At 46.1% G+C, this 17462-nt stretch overlaps 1 protein-coding gene across 2 annotated transcripts in view; it reads left to right on the top strand.

Annotated features, from left to right (window-relative positions):
- The window catches only part of CTNNAL1 (catenin alpha like 1), a 520895-nt gene that overhangs the window by 21867 nt on the left and 481566 nt on the right, over window positions 1–17462 (top strand). The window lies entirely within an intron of this gene.

The raw sequence follows: 17462 nt of genomic DNA, 5'->3' as shown, positions 1-17462 counted from the left end.
TGTCTCCAGCACCTCTACTGGGAGACTGTTACATACATCTACTACCCTTTATGTAAAAAAGAATTTTCTTAGATTACTCCTGAGCCTATCACCTCTTAACTTCATCCATGCCCTCTCATTCCAGAGCTTCCTTTCAATTAAAAGAGTCTCGACTCGTGTGCATTTATACCACGTAGCTATTTAAACGTCTCTATCATATCTCCCCTTTCCCGCCTTTCCTCCAAAGTATACAGATTGAGATCTTTAAGTCTGTCTCCATACGCCTTATGATGAAGACCATGCATCATTTTAGTAGCCTTCCTCTGGAACAACTCCATCCTTAAGTGCGGCCTCCAAAATTGTACTCAATATTCTAAATGAGGTCTCAGTAGAGTCTTCTACAGGGGCATCAAAACCTTCTTTTTCCTACTGGCCATAACTCTTCCTAGGCATCCTAGTATCCTTTTAGCTTTCACCATCCTTTTAGCTTTCACCAGCTTTTCAACCTGTTTGGCCACCTTAAGATCATCACATACAATCACACCCAAGTCCCGCTCTTCTGTCGTACACATAAGTTCTTCACCCCACAAACTGTACCGTTCCTTCAGTTTTCTGCAGCCCAAATGCATGACCTTGCATTTCTTATCATTAAATTCTAGCTGCCAAATGTCAAACCATTCTTCAAGCTTCACTAGGTTTTTCTTCATGTCATTCACACCATCTGGGCTGTCTACTCTATTGCAGATTTTGGTATCATCTGCAAAGAGGCACATCTTACCCAACCAGCCCTTCAGTAATATCTCAACAAATTTAGGCCCCCTTTCATCAAGCCACGTTAGGGTTTTTTATCGCCAGCCTCTGCTGTAAAAGCTCTGATGTTCATAGGAATTCTATGAGCGTTGGAACTTTTACCTCAGTGGCCGGTGATAAGAAACCCTAACGCGGCTTGATAAAAGCTGGCAAATGGAATGACTGCTTGTCCACTCTCATCTCTCTTGCCCCAACTTATCAATCCTTCAGGAAATCTCTCAAATCGTATCTCTTTGATAAATTCCTCTAACCCATGCCCCCCCTACCAAACTAATAATCCCAACCTCGCCTCCCTCCCTACCCTTCCCCTCCTTCATCCCCGATTGGCACCCCCCCATGCAACAGTTATTGGATCATTTTGTAATTGTCACTGGTTTATACCATACAATTGTTAACTAATTATCTGCACCTGCATTGCATAAATTGCTCTGAACTGTTTTCTGATATGCTGTAACTTCGCTGTAAATGTACAGTCTCTTAACCTGTAAACCGCTCTGAACTGTTTTGTGGTTTTGCGGTATACAAAAATAAAGTTATTATTATTATTATTATTATAAAAGGGGGCATTAGTAAACATGGCCCTTAATTTCTAAGTGTGTCTGTAGTGGTTTTTTATTGTTTTAAACAAAGGTGGACATATACTTCTCCCTCGTTATTCGCGGGGGATAGGGGCAGAGTCGGACCGCGAATGGCGAAAAACCGCGAATATCCGGCTCTGACCCACCCTTGCCTCCCTTCCGCCTTCCCCTGGCATCTCGGTCTTAACTGGTGGTCTAGCTGGTTTTTGGGGCAGGAGCGATCTTCCTACGCTCCTGCCCCGTGCAGATAGCCATTAAGAAATAGTCTCTCGAGAGGCTATGGGAACTCCCCACAGCCATTTCCTAATGGCTATCTGCACGGGGCAGGAGCGTAGGAAGATCACTCCTGCTCCGAAAACCAGCTAGACCACCAGGTAAGGCCAGGATGCCGGGGGGAAGACAAAAATATGGGGTTTTTTCTCCTCCTCCCCCCCAAAAAAAATCGCGATTATATGAAATCACGAGTAGGGAAACCGCGAATGGGGAGGGGGAAGTGTATAGTTCTGCTTCAAGGTAAAACTCGATCTTTCCTAACCAGGCTGAGACTAGGCAGCTATTAGAACAATATTTGTGCAAAATAATTGTTACGCATTTCTGTGATGTGGCAAAATGCTGAAGATTTTGCCAGCTTTCTGACTTTTCAAAGTTGAAAAAAACCATCAACAAGCAACAAAGCTCTGATCCTGGGTAGAAGCCAGCACCATACCAATGGCGAGGCTCAGAAACTTGCCTTTTAAAAAAAATTTTTTTTGTTTTTTTAAATCACACGTCATCTGCATATATTTGTTCCTGGGGACACGCTGCCATACTGTGACTATTAAGTGCTCATTTTGTGCTGAGAAAGTAATTGGCTTTTTTTTTTTTGTTGTTTAAAAGGAGCTGCTCATGAGAGCTTTTTCCCGTGGGCTTCTCGTCACAGATGCAAGTACAATGTAGCAATTGAGTTGCGCTCAGCAAGCTTCTGTTAAATTGTTCCTTTTATTGTTGCTGTTTCCATCCATAAAAATTATTTTACCAAAATATCTTACCGGGGGGTCATGAGGAAATCATAAACAGAAATGAAATTCCACAATGTTATTTTCTATTACCGGCGAGCAAGCTTTGTTCTGAGTTTAGAAGGTGCACTGACATCCATTTATTTCCGTACTACTTTGGCCCTCCCCTGTTTTTACAAAACTGTAGCGTTGTTTTTAGTGCCGGCCGTGGCGGTAACAGCTCCGACACTCATACTGTGTTTCCCCCAAAAATAAGATCTACCCCGAAAATAAGCCCTAGCATCATTTTTGGGGTAAGTCTTAATATAAGCCCTACCCCAAAAATAAGCCCTTGTCCGTCGGGGATTTCACTCTGCCGCATTACTGATGACATCATCAGTAACGCAGCACAGTGAAATCCCTGAAGGACTAGGCCAAGCAACCTGTTTAGAGTGCTGCCAGCCCAACGCTGCTTCGGTTGAAGGTAAGGCTCGCTCGTGGTTGGCGGGGAGGGAAGGATGGAGGGTTAGCAGGTGTTCAACTGCACGGTGGGGGCAAGGAGGGGTGCTGAAGGGTTCTGCTGCACAAGGGATGGGAGGGAAGAAAGGATAGAAGCTGGGCAAGGCTGCACGAGGGATGGGAGGGAGGGAAGGATAGAAACTGGGCAAACTTCTGCTGCACAGGGGGATGGGAGGGAAGATGCTGCACATATGGGGGAGAGAAAGGAAAGAGGAAGAATTGGGGTGAAGGAGAGGGAGGGAGAGATGATCATGTTCATACCCCGAAAATAAGACCCAATGCCTTTTCTTGGGCCCCAAATGAATATAAGACAATGTCTTATTTTCGGGAAAACACGGTAGGAATTCTATGAGCGTTGGAGCTGTTACTTCTGCCGCTGGCGCTTAAAACCGCGCTATGGTTTTGTAAAAAGGGGTGGAGGGTTAACTGTCTAGCAGGGAAAAGTGATTTACAGACTTTACATCAAAAGAAAGGAACCCTAAATCAAACAGAAAAGGGATATATCCATACCAAGTTTACATGTAACTGAATGTACAGTAGAATTAAGTTAATAACTTCTTTCAGGCTCAAGATGTTTGTTTCACTGAGTCGACTGTAAATTACCTTGAGCTGTTCATTGTTTAATGTTTAACAGACTGTTGCTGCCTTGGTTCTTGGTTTCACCCCAACTTGAATGTGAAAGTTCTGGTTAAAATGTCACACTGGAGAAACTGAGAGGGCAAGGTATTTTTTTTTGTTGTTGTTCCTTTGCTGATTGATTTGTAATCCAATAGGAACCTCTCAGAGAAGGTAGAGAAGATGGTCCCATAGCGTTCAGTTGGTCTGTAAAGTTGGTTGCTTCACCTTGTCAGCTCCAGGATTGAGTGGCTGCGGGTGCCAGAGAATGTGTTAGTTACATTGGTAAATCTTGTTTTATTTTTCAGCTTTGTACAAGTCCCGTGCTTATTTTTATTAACCAAAAGATTATCAAGTTTCAAGTTTATTTAAAATTTCTCATACCACCCAATCAACCTTCTAGGCCAGGGGTAGGCAATTCTGGTCCTCAAGAGCTGGAGCCAGGTCAGGTTTTCAGGATATCCACAATGAATATGTATGAGATGGATTTGCATGCACTGGCTCCTTGAGATGCAAATCTGTCGCATGCATATTTATTATGGATATCATGAAAATCTGACATGGCTATGGCTCTTGAGGACCGGAATTGACTACCCCTGTTCTAGGCAGTGTATAAAATCGTAAAAACATAGTTTGGTAAAAATACAAATTTAAGATGACAGGACTTCACCAGGAATAACAATGATATTTGAAGACATTTAAAACAAAGACAAACGGGAACAAAGGGTAAGAGGGCAGGAACTACAATAATCAAGGTGAAACAAAACATTTAGGGAAAAAGCAATAGGAGGGGCTGCTAGAGATAAAATTAAGCTAGTTTGCCCTTAGGACAGGGGTGTCAAAGTCCCTCCTCGAGGGCCGCAATCCAGTCGGGTTTTCAGGATTTTCCCAATGAATATGCATGAGATCTATTTGCATGCACTGCTTTCATTGTATGCTAATAGATCTCATGCATATTCATTTATTAATTGGGGGAAATCCTGAAAACCTGACTGGATTGCGGACCTCGAGGAAGGTTTTTGACACCCCTGCCTTAGGAGGACAGTTAGGTCTCGAAGGCATCAAGAAAGAGGAATGTTTTTAACTTCGTCTTGAAATTATTAAGAATTGATTCTTCACGTAAGTAGGTTGGGATATTATTCTGTGTGTTAATGCTAATGGAGAGCTTCAGTCTCCCTGTTCTCAAATATTTTTTCACGGTATAGCTGGAAAAAAAACCCCTTTCAGTATAGGGTCTAAAGAGAGAGCTCTATGAGTATGTTTTGGCTTTGTAAGGTGGCTGAGGTAGTAGCTTTTTCATTTGCAAACTAGACCTTGCACATAGTCAAAACAGAGTGTGGTGATGGGAGAATGACGTGGATTCGATACTTAGTTTCACTGTATACAGCTTGCATATCAATGCTTTGGTGTGACTCAAATTACGTGGGCTTATTATCTTGGTGTCCTTGTTACTTTGTAAGGAAAGTGTTCTCTGGTTTCAATTTCTCTGCAGGTTTTCAGGTTTTCTTTCTGGCTTAGCAAAGAAATCGCTCCCTATGTTTTCTACTCATATTAGGGCATTGCTTCATAATGAGAAGATCTCTCTAAACTGATTCTAATGAAGTACTTTACTGAAATTAAGAACTGTTTAGAGTCCCCTTGCCAGCAGCAATGATGTGTGTGACAATGTGCATGTTGCAAGACAGAATCCTAAGGTGCAAGATGTCCCGACAAATTTGTGTGAACATTGACTCTCTAAAAAGTTCCTGTACCTCTCCTGGAGGACCCCCCAGTCACCTGGGTGATCAGGATATCCACAATGAATATATACTGTATATACTCAAATATAAACAGAGATTTGGGGGCCCAAAAATGGGGGTTTCAGTTTATATTTGGGCCAGTGCCCAGCGCCCCCTCCTGGACTTGTCACAGGCTTCCACTGGGCTGCCAGGATCTGCACCCTGTCCTCCCCTCCCTGCCCTGTCCATTGTACATCCTCTCTGCCGATATTCTGCATGTTGAGCCTTCCCTATGACCCATGTACCTGGAATCCCTGGTGGTCCAGAGGTGTAGCGGGCAGGAGTGAGCTTTCTGCGCTCATGCCCCGCTGCTAAACCGGTTGCTGCCACGAGTTCTGGCTTCAGCTGTACTCAGCAGGAGCGAGCTTTCGCACTACTGCCTGGCGCTCAGCAGCTTCCTGAATGGCTCCCACTAATTCTCACAAGGCTCGCTGCAGCCATTCAGGAAGCTGCTCAGCGCTAAGCAGGAGCACGCTTTGGCGTTGCTGCTCGGCGCTGAGTGGCTTCCTGAAAGACTGCGGCGAGTCTCGTGAGAATTTGTAGGAGCCATTCAGGAAGCCACTCGGCGCTAAGCAGCAGTGCCAAAGTGCGCTCCTGCTTAGTACAGCTGAAGTCAGAACTCACGGCAGTTTAGCAGTGGGGTAGGAGCACAGAAAACTCGCTCCTGCCCATTACACTTCTGAACCACTAGGGATTCAAGGTACGCAGCAGAGAGGAGGTACGGTACAATGGAAAAGGCAGGGAGAGGGGGCAGGGTGCAGAGCCTGGCAGGGAGGGAAGGAGGCTGTGTGCAGTGATTGGCAGGGAGGGTGCTCGGTTCAGTGCCTGACAGGGGAGGGAGGGGGTGCTTAGTGAAGATCCTGGCAGGGCAGTGCACTTGAATATTAAGCTGCCTGACATATATTTGAGTCAACCATTTTTCCTCCTCTTTGGGAGGGGGAAATGGGGATCTTAACTTATATTCAGATAGACTTATATTCGGGTATATGAGAGAGATTTACATGCACTGTTTTCATTGCATATAGATTACCTCATGTAACTTCAGGATCCAAATCTTATTGTAAACCGCATAGATTGCTTGCAGAAAATTGCAGTATATATGACATTGTATTGTATTGTATCATATGTATTTTTATTGTTAGTATATTCACCCAGGCAGCTGAGGGTTCTGTAGGACAGGTGTGGGAACTACTGTTCTAGACATTTAGATCTGTAAACACCTTGGCAATCTTCAATAAGTTGAGGGATCTCCAGTCCATCCCACCAAACTCTCTCTGCAATTATAGTCCCCACTAGGTTCCTTCTGTCTTCTCTCCCCCCCCTCCATCACCCTCTCTTTTCACCATAACCATCACTAATCTACTTCTCTCTTCTCTCCTCCTTACTTCTGGTCCTGGTTCCCATAGCCAGCCACTGTTTCCTCCATCAGTCCTGCTCCTTAGTGTTGCAGACCATTGTTGAACCTTCTGTTTCTGGCCTATGCAGGCTGCTGCTAAGCTCTTTCTCACTGCTTCTCTGCTTCTGGCTCCTCCAGCCTCCAGCCTCGTGAACCTTCCTACCCCCTACCACCACCACAGACACACTTTTTGCATTCAGGCTGCTGCTAATCCCTCTGTCACTGCTGCTCTGCTTCTGGCTCCTCCAGCCTCATGAACCTCCCTCCCACCTACCACCACCAAACACATACTTTCTGCATTCTGAGGATCCTTTCTGATGTCATGAATCACCAGCAGTGCACTGACTTCAGACTGGGAGCCACCATTACTGACTATAAAATTTTTTTTTAAAAATGCTTATTTTTTTCTGTTTTGAATTAACTTTTAGACCTTTGAAAAGCTGTCAACATTTGATAAGTGGAGATATTGGATTTACTTGCTTACTATCTAATTCAGTGAACCAGACTCCTTTCTCTCTTGGAAATTTGTCTTAAACATGCCTGAATCTTGCCACCCTCTTTGCTGAATTCCTAAGCCCCGTTGTCCTCTCACATGGTGACTACTCTTAACTGGTCCGCCTCATTCCTCTTGCTCGCTCATAGCATGGTAGCTTACCTAATCTTTGTTTTACCATCATGTCATGTACCACTATCACTCTATTTTAAGCTTTTACATTGTTTCTATTCTTTTTGAGTTGAGGAGTTTTTAAAGATTTTCTAGAAATATGCATTTGAGCAGATAGCTTCTAGAAGTTGCATATTTAATTTGATTTAATTTTAAGATTTATCAGTTGTCTTGATAGGTTAGTCTCAGATTTGAACTCTACAGCTAAAATTTTTAGGACTGTGCCTTCAGCTTGACAGTGTTCATTTCTATCTTCCTTTTCATCAACAGCAGATGAATCTAGAGACTAGTGGGATTATGTCCATCAACCAGCAGATGGAGATAGAAACATAGAACATGACGGCAGAAAAGGGCCACGGCCCAACAAGTCTGCCCACTCTAATGACTCACCTCCTAAATTCTTTCCTGAAGTGATACCACATGCTTATCCCATTTTCTCTTAAAGTCCAGCGTGCTGCTGGCCTGAATTACCTGCAGTGGAAGACTATTCCAATGATCAACCACCCTTTCGGTGAAGAAGTATATCCTGGTGTCACAAGAAATCTCCCACCCCTGAGTTTCCCTCAGGTATATCTTGGATGCACAGCCTCCTGGCCAACCAGTATACTCTATCTCCTGGATTTTGTGGTGGATTTCGAGCCAGGCTTGGCAGCTACTGGTTTCAGTTTCCTGGATCAGAAAAGAGAAATATTCCTGTGGCTAAGGCCTCGGTGGAGAAATGTTACTGTGGCTTAGGTCTCGGAGGAGAGAGATTCCGGTGGCGTAGGCCTCGGAGGAGAGATATTCCTGTGGCTTAGGCCGCAGTTGAGCTGTGGGATGTTGGCTGTACAGTGCCAAGTATGTGTGGGGGGCAACACCTGGGCTCTCCCAAGTCCCTTCCCCCTGAAGAACCTGGATACCTAAATCCCATAAACTCACTCATTCTGTGGGGTGGAGCTACTGAGGTCGCCATTCTCTTCAGAGAGGCACCGGTAGGAGGTTGTTTTATTTTTTTTTACTCCTTTCCTGCGTAGGGAAGCTGAGGCTTCGGCTTTATTTGCGCGTGGTCATGTTTGGTTACTCTGTTCCCTCCCTCCCTGTCTTTGGGTGTGTGGGTGTGTTTTGCAGTGCTGTTTCCTGCTCCCTGCGCCGGTCCGGGCTGGCCATGACAGTATGAGTAAGTGTGGTGTCATGGCGGTTGTGCTTTGCTGGAGTCCACTGGTTGCAGCTAGGTCAGGCAGCAGCAGGCGGTAGGAGGCCCTAAGGGCAGTTGGCTGAGGCCCTTCCCTCCCGCCACGGCTCGGGGGAGGGGGGGCATCACTGCAGCTGCACGTTTCAAGGCTGCATTGTTTGTTCCCCTGATGAGCCAAACATTGGTGAAACAAGTTCGCTTGTTGGGAAGATTGGAGAAGACATTGTTGGAGCTCAAGTTGTCTTATGTCATCTAAGTCCTTGAACGTGCCTCCGAGTGACTTTGCCTTTTTCTAAACCTCAGCTGTTCTGTGAGGGAATATTTTGCCAGTGAAAGTATACATTAGTCTGAGGCTTTTTTTTCGCTCTTTTTGGGTGCATGCTGGGTTTGAAGAGGGGGTACCTCGGTGCCACAATCGCACAACATTTTGACTCACTATATGAACATATTATATGTTGTGCATATTTGCATTATTTGTTAACACACTAATATCAATATGTAAAAATGTAACACTCATAGACAGTTGGCAACTGAGTTCAATGATTAAACAAAAACCGCAGAAGCTGCTTTTGAATTTAAATGAACTACTGTTAAATAACATCATTTGTGTCTTGTCTTGTCTGTTTTATGTGGCAACTGATCAGACTCTTACCATCTGCAACGTCCTTCCATGTGCCCAGTTTCTCAAACATCTTACTGTTCAACAGATTCATCAATCGCTGCTGGCATCATGGAGCATGTCTACCTTTTAATAGACACTTATTTTCTCGTTCATCCACTTCACAGTGTAGGTTCTCTTCTACACCCATGTCTGAAAGATAATCCAGTTATCTTCCTAGATGATATAGAAACACAGGCAACTGAAGGTTGTACTAAAACTAGATCAAAATGGAAGGCTCTATTTGTGATTTATAAACAGTTAAACAGAATATTGTCCCTTTTTATACTCTCAAAAAATTTAAATATAAAATAACTAGTCTTTAAGTCCCTTACATTAACAGGTGCTAGAATATATGTTTGTCTGTCTGTCTTTCTTTCTTTCTGTCTCTCTCCCTGCCCCTGTCTTTCTTTCTGTCTCTGTCCCTTCCACTGTCTGTCCTTCTTTCTGTCTCTCTCTCTCTCTCTCTAGCTCCCATTGTCTGTCTGTCTTTGTCTCTCTCCCTGCCCCTGTGTCTTTCTTCCTTTCTTTCTGTCTCCCTTCCTCCCACTGTTTGTCTGTCTTTCTTTCTATCTGTCTGTCTCCCTGCCCCCTATGTAGCAGCAGCAGCAGCAGCAGCATTTCCCTCCCCCCACTTCTCTGTGCAGCAGCATTCCCTCCCCCTCCATTTCCCTGTGCAGCAGCATTTCCTTCCCACCACCCTACTTTTCTGTGCAGCAGCGATATTTCCCTCCCCCTCCACATCCCTGTGCAGTAGCAACAGCATTCCTCCTCCCCCCGTTCCTTCCCTTCCCTTCCCAGCAGCTGGTTGCTTATGGCCAGCTCCCTTAGTCCCTTGCCAGAGTTATTTTTAAGTTTAAAGCTGCCACGACGGCTCCTCTCATGATTCCCACCTGCGTTGGAAGCCTTCTCCGACGCAGGTGCGGCTCATGAGAGGAGCCACGGCGGCGGCTTTGAACTTAAAAATAACTTCGTCCAGGGAATGTAAGGTAGCCGGCCAGTCCGCGGGCAGCAGGACATTACCTGGGGGCCGCGAGTGTGGTGCCGTTGTCTAGTTAGAAAGAGTGAGGTTGGGAGGGGGGAGTCGTGTTCGTGCATCCCTGCTTAAAGTGCCTCGCATGCGCAGAAAAAACCACCGCTGAGTCCTTCTACTGTGCATGCGGGGCCACGGACCTACGGATCACGGAACACGCAGGTAGGAGTGTGCATGCGCACTTAGGGTATTATTACTAGTGATGTTTGAAGCTTGTGCAAATGAGATCAAAGTAGATAGCGTAGCTAGTTTTAAGAAGGGTTTGGACAATTTCCTGGAGGAAAATTCCATAGTCTGTTATTGAGACAGACATGGGGGAAGCCACTGCTTGCCCTGGATTGATAGCATGGAATGTTGCTATGCTTGGGTTTTGGCCAGGTACTAGTGACCTGGATTGGCCACCATGAGGACGGGCTACTGGGTTGATGGACCACTGATAATAATAATAATAATAATAATTTTATTCTTATATACCGCCATACCCGGAGAGTTCTAGGCGGTTTACATCAGTTACAGTAGTATCTGCGTTGACACGCAGATTTACAAACCGTTTGAACAATTTTAAACAATTTATCAGCAGTACACAATTTATCAGGTAGAAACAAATGTAAGAGCGGGGTTTGCAGCATTTTATCATGTAAAGACAATTTATCCGATGTAAATAGTTTATCGGATATAAGCAGTGTTAATCGAACTTAACAGAGGATGACTGGCGGAGGGGAAATGGGGGAGAGGGGAGCAATTAAGGGGGGGAAGAGCGGGGGTGGGGGGGGTGTAGTAATGTAAGCGGGGGGGGGGGGGGGGTTGTTAGGGGTCTTGTTTGCCGAATATGTAGGTTTTGAGTGATTTTCTGAAGCCGAGGTAAGTGGGGGCCTCGAGTATCATTTGTGCAAGCCATGGGTTGAGCTTAGCTGCTTGGAAGGCGAAGGTTTTGTCTAGGAATCTTTTAAGGTGGCAGAGTTTTAGAGACGGGAAGGCGAACAGCTGAATTCTACGGGATTTCTTGTTTGTGTTGTAGAGGTTAAAGTGAGAATTGATGTAACTTGGTGCTGAACCATTTATCGATTTGTAGCAGAAGCATGCGAATTTAAAGAGGACTCTAGATTCAAATGGCAGCCAGTGAAGTTGGTGGTAGAAGGGGGTGATGTGTTCCCATTTCTTAAGGCCGAAGATGAGACGCACCGCGGTATTTTGGATTATTTTTAGTCTCATGGTGGTTTTCTTTGTGGCGTTGAGGTATATGATGTTGCAGTAGTCAAGGATGCTGAGGATGGAGGATTGTACAAGTAGGCGAAAAGAGGTGTCGTCAAAGTATTTTTTTATGGTGCGGAGTTTCCACAGTACGGAGAAGCTTTTCCTGACCATGAGATCGGTGTGGTTTTCTAAGGATAGATTTTTGTCCAGAGTGACTCCCAGTATCTTTAGCGTGGGCTCGAGGGGGAAAGTTTGTCCTTTTAGTTGAATTGAAGTGTCCTTGATTTTGTCCTTGGGGGTGGCTAGGAAGAATTTTGATTTGTCGGGATTGAGTTTCAGTCTAAAAGATAACATCCAGAGTTCGATCTGGTTGAGAATGTTTGTAATGTAGTTGAGTCGTTCTTGTGAGAAATTGGTTAGTGGGATGGCTATTGTGATGTCGTCTGCATAGATGAAAGATTTAAGTTTGAGGTTGTGTAGAAGGTTCCCTAGGGAGGCTAGGTAGATCCTTCTACACAACCTCAAACTTAAATCTTTCATCTATGCAGACGACATCACAATAGCCATCCCACTAACCAATTTCTCACAAGAACGACTCAACTACATTACAAACATTCTCAACCAGATCGAACTCTGGATGTTATCTTTTAGACTGAAACTCAATCGCGACAAATCAAAATTCTTCCTAGCCACCCCCAAGGACAAAATCAAGGACACTTCAATTCAACTAAAAGGACAAACTTTCCCCCTCGACCCAGTAAGGCTATTCTTATGTTCTTAAGAGCTCATGGAGACGAAGCCTGTGGGGCAGGGCGGGGATGGGGACAAACTTTATTCCACTGTCATTCTCTAGCTTTGGTCTTTCAGTATTTATTAAGTTCCTCAAGATTACTCAAAGAACTATGTTGTTTTATGTCTCTGCACGTCCTTTGTGTTTGAATAGTGCTATAACTCCAGATATCTTTAATGTTCTGTCATCTTTGTTATCTCCAAAATATTTTTGCCTTCAGGGTCTTGTTGCATTAGCATGTTGTGGATACCTTGCATGATCCTGTAAGAGTCTCTGTAAAGCAGTGCTTGTTTTACTTCATTTTGAGGGCCTTGGACCTTATTTATTTTTCTTAGGAGGCTGCCGTGACTTCCAGTGGCAATCTTATGAGTTCCGCTGGAAGTTGCAGCAGCCATTTTTACCATAGAGACAGTGTGGGCAGGAGCGAGTGGGAATAGCTCCTGCTTCAACACACTACTCGACCACCAGAGAAGTATGGTAGGGAGGAGGGAGGAGTGCGAATGAGCGGTGCTTGTGGGGTGGGGGGGGGCAGGAGAACTTTGCCAGTTTGGGAGGCTGATGGTTGTGGCAGTAGCAGTGGAGGAGGGGGGGACACATCTACTACTATTACTACTACTTATTTCTATAACGCTGAAAGAGCTTACAATCTAATTTGGACAGACAGAGCATCTCAGGATTGGGGAGTTTCTAGCAGAAAAAAAAAAAGATACAATGGGTATAGGCATTTGACAGTGAGTGGGAGTTAAGAGTTAAAGCAGCTTTTGAAAAAAGTGGTCTTTTGGCTTGGATTTTAATACTGCTGGAGACGGAGCATGACGTATTGACTCTGGCAGCCTGTTCCAGGCAAACGGCACGACAAGAAAGGAAAAGAGTCTGGAGTTGGTGGTAGAGGAGAAGGGTACAGATAAGAGGGACTTACCTGACGAACGGAGTTCACGGGGGGAAGCCTAGGGGGAGAATAGTGAATACTATTGTAAGACACTAAGAGGAGTTTGAACTTTATTCAGAAATGGATGGGGAGACAATGAAGTGACTTGAGGAGAGGGGTAATGTAAGTGTGGCAGCTTTCGCAAAATATGAGTCATGCAGCAGCATTTTAGCATTTTGAATGGATTGAAGGGGGGAGGAGAGATGAATGAGTGGAAGACCTGAGAGAAGTACATTGCTGTAGTCTAAGCGAGAGGTGATGAGAGTGTGGATAAGGGTTTTGGTAGTGTGCTCAGAGAGGAGAGGTCGGATTATGGTAATATCATAGAGGAAAAAGTGATAAGTTTTAGGGGTTTGTTTGATCTGAGCAGAGAAGGGGAGAGCGGAGTCAAAGATTACCCCAAGGTTGCAGGCTGACAAGACAGGGAAGAGGAGAGTGTTATCCAAAGAAATAGAGAACAGTGGGAGGGGGAGGTGGGTTTAGGTAGAAAGATAAGGAGTTCAGTTTTAGCTATATTCAGTTTTAGATGGTGGTGAGACATCCAAGCGGCAATGTTGGACAGGCAGGCTGAAATTCGGGCCTGAATTACCGTAGCGATATCTGGTGTGGAGAGGTAGATCTGGGAGTCATCAGCATAGAAGTGATATTGAAAACCATGGGAGGAGATCAGTGTACTGAGAGACAGGGTATATATGGAGAAGAGGAGATGGCCCAAGACAGAGCCTTGAGGTACACCGATAGACAGTGGGATAGCAGTGGAGGAGAATCCACCGTTACATACACTGAAAGTACATGCCAGGGAGAGTCCACACATGAAGGGCAGGACCATGTGAGTGCCACAGGACAGTAGGGCTAAAGAGGGGTTAAAAAAACCCAAACTTTTTATGCTTGCGCCAAACAGAATGAGTGAATGAAGCCAGTATGGACCTTTTAACTGCTTCAATGAGTTTGGAGGAGGTACTTTGGCAAGGAATGAGTTGTCAGAGTAGTGTGGGGCCTGGTTTGAAGGATATATTGTCAGTCAGTCAGTCTGTGGAGACAGGGAAGTTGTTGAATTAAAACAATTAGCAGAAAAGCCAAGATTGTAATTCAGACATTATAGAAAAGCATGTAAGAGATTTTCAAAGTACAGCATTACCAGAAAGAGATTTTTCAAATGCTTTTTTAAAGGTACAGAGAGCAATATTACGAGAAAGACTTATGTGTATATTAGTTTAAAGATAATCCCCATAGAAACAGAATGAATGAATGAAGCTAGTATGAACTTTTTTGACTGCTTCAATGAGGTTGGAGAAGGAACTTTAGCAGGGAATGAATTGTCACTATTGGGAGGGAGGGTGGTAGAAATGTGGACTTCAGGGAGTGGGAAGGAGGGAGGACTTGAATATAAACCAAGATCCCCATATTTGGCCCAAAAATGTCAGTTTATATTTGAGTATATACAGTATTTGGGTTGAAAAAATTCCATAGCCCCTTTTTTTTTTTGGCAGAAAATCTAGGAATTCTGCTACTGCTTTTTTAGTGAGTAATACTGTTCATGTCTTTCCAGGTTGTCACGGTGTAGAAATGATATCTTCAACTTGCCCTTAAATTAGCTTTTCTGAAAACCTAGACTGAGGGTGAAAAAAAAATTCAAAAGACCTCTGACGGTTGTTTAGGACAAGAAATATTCTTGTTCCGGAAAGTTCCAGAATTATGGCATGGTCTACCATAGTATATTAGAGAGATTGATCAATACATGCCTTTTAGAAAAGTGTTGAAGGCATGGCTGTTTAGGAAATATCTGTCTTGAGAATAACAATTGTTTTGATGAAGCTTATTTTATGATAATATTGCTTAGGGCTCCTTTTACTAAGGTGCATTAGGGCCTTAACGCACGGAATAGCGCGCGCTAGACCTTAACGCCAGCATTGAGCTGGCATTATTCTAGAAGTGTACCGCGCGATTTAGCGTGCGGTAATTTTGTACGTGCGCTAAAAACGTTAGCGTACCGTAGTAAAAGGAGCCCTTAATGTTTAACTATAAGATAATTTATGTCTCGAGTGTGATTATTGTTTTGATGATGCTTATTTTATGTACCTATAGTCTGGTTATTGTTCAACTGTAAGATAATCTTTTAATGTAACCTGCTTTGAACTTGACAGCAGGATATAAGTACTGTTATCCCAGGACAAGCAGGCATGATATTCTCACATGTGGGTGACGTCATCTACGGAGCCCCGATGCGGAAGCATTTTCAAGCAAACTTGATTGAAGATTTAAGTTTGCTCTGCTGCTCCACGCATGTGTGCCTTCCTGCTCCACTAGGGGGCGCATCCCCTCGTGGTCTCCAGTTCAAAATTTTCCGCTGAGCCTAGAAGTCGTGTTTTTTCAGGCTCTGCCCCAACTGCCTTCTAGCACTGCGATTTTCTTATTTTTTTTTTTTCTCGATTAAGTCGCTGTGCGCAAATTTTTTCTTGTTCAACTTGTTCCTGCTTCGTTTTTGAACCGATCCGGAGGCTTCCGGGTCCCCGTGGCCACGTGGCTACTCGAGCCACGGCCACTTTCGATTCTATGTCCCGGCCTTTGACCGGCTTTAAAAAGTGCACCCGGTGTGAGCGGCTTCTTTCCATCACAGACCCGCATCGCCGGTGCATCCTCTGCCTGGGGGCCGCTCATCCAACCGACTCCTGCCCCCAGTGTGCTACTTTCCAGAACCGGGCCCTCCGCCGAAGAAAAGCCTGCATGGCGGATCTCTTCGCCGCCGACCAACCCTCTACCTCGGCCTTGAGGTCGGCCCCGGCCTCGGCCCCGGCCTTGACCTCGGCCCCGAATACCTCGGCATCGCCTCGAGACTCGAACCCGAAGTCCTCGGGACAACAGAAAGCCTCGGCTCTGGGTAAGTCCCCTCTTCCCTCTTCAGGTTCCGCAACAGCGAAGAAGCCAGCCTCGGGGACACCGGCGACGCATGGCGGAAGTCAGCCCCGGCGAAGCCCTCCAAGCCTTCGGGCCGTGCCTCCACCACACGGGAATACTCTGATACGAGGTCGCCCCCGGTGGAGCGCACCGAGGCAGTGGACATGCCCTCGATGCTGTCCGTGCCCGTTTTCCAGGACCTACTCCGAGCGATGATTTCATCGGAGCTGTCCGCTGCAATGGCCCATCTACAACCGGCCTCGACCTCGACCCCACATGTGCCAGAGCAGCCTGAGCCTCGCGTCGAGCCACCTCGAGGAAAAGCGCGCAAGCTTCGCCGCATCCCATCCTCCTTGGACTCCTCGCCGAGACACCCGAGGCGCTCTCCCTCCACAGACCGCCGCGGGGCAAAATGTCGTGCTAAAATGACAGAAACCTCGAACTGCCGTACCTCCAAGAAGGCCCGAGGTTCCCCCACTCTACGAGGCCGTTCACCTACACCTCATACGGGACCAGCGCATCCTCTGAACTCCCCCTCGGACCGGGGCTCCGATCCGAGGTTTCAGACTTTCACCGAGGGAGTCCGGGTCGAGGTCACCGATTCGTCATCGATCGGTACCCCGAACCCCGGCATCGTCTCCGAGGGGCTCCTCGAGACGGCGGAGATCCACGACCCCGGAACACTTTCACAGTGCTTCCACGGTCTCGGAGCGTGGATCGGAGCAGGAACCTCGATACTCGAGGGAAGCCTCCCCATCCTTCTCCACCCGACGGAGGTCTCGTTCACCGACCCCACAAGGGGCCTCGGGAACATCCCGCCCATCCTTCTCTCGCTTTGTCCAGGACATGGGCCACGCTTTGGACTTAGACCTCCAGTCCGACTCCAGATACTCTAAAGAGTACCTAGTGGAGCTGGATATGCCATCACTGCCCAGAGAGTCCCTTCGCTTACCGCCTAACCCGGTACTCCAACAGGCTTTCTTCAGAAACCTCGAGACCCCCTATATGGTCACAGCAGTACCCTCCAAAATGGATGCTAAGTACCGTACAGTACCCTTCCCGGGATTTGAACAACCGCAGCTCTCCCACCAGTCGATGTTGGTAGAATCCTCCTTGAAGAAGGCTCACCCCTCCAGGGTCTCAGCGGCGGACCTCCCAGGCCGAGAAGGCCGAACCCTAGACAAGTTCGGCAGGAGACTATATCAAAATGCGATGATGGCCTCTAGGGTGCAAAGCTACACTTTCACCTTCACATCCTATCTCAAACATCTCATTGGACTACTGAGAGCCTTTGAGACTGACTTACCGGCCTCCCGCCAAGGAGCGTTTAGCCTGCTTGCAGAGTCCCTCTCCAACCTATGCTTCCATCTATTCCACGCGGCCTACGATGGCTTCGAACTCTCCTCCAGAGAGGCAGCCTTTGCTATCACCATGCGCCGACTAGCTTGGTTGCGCCTGGTCGACATGGACCCCAACTTAC

The sequence above is a fragment of the Geotrypetes seraphini genome, chromosome 2 (genome assembly GCF_902459505.1).
Source record: "Geotrypetes seraphini chromosome 2, aGeoSer1.1, whole genome shotgun sequence".
Classification (NCBI taxonomy): Eukaryota; Metazoa; Chordata; class Amphibia; order Gymnophiona; family Dermophiidae; genus Geotrypetes; species Geotrypetes seraphini.
The sequence above is the reverse complement of the archived record's forward strand: the minus strand, read 5'-3'. Positions and strand labels throughout refer to the sequence as shown.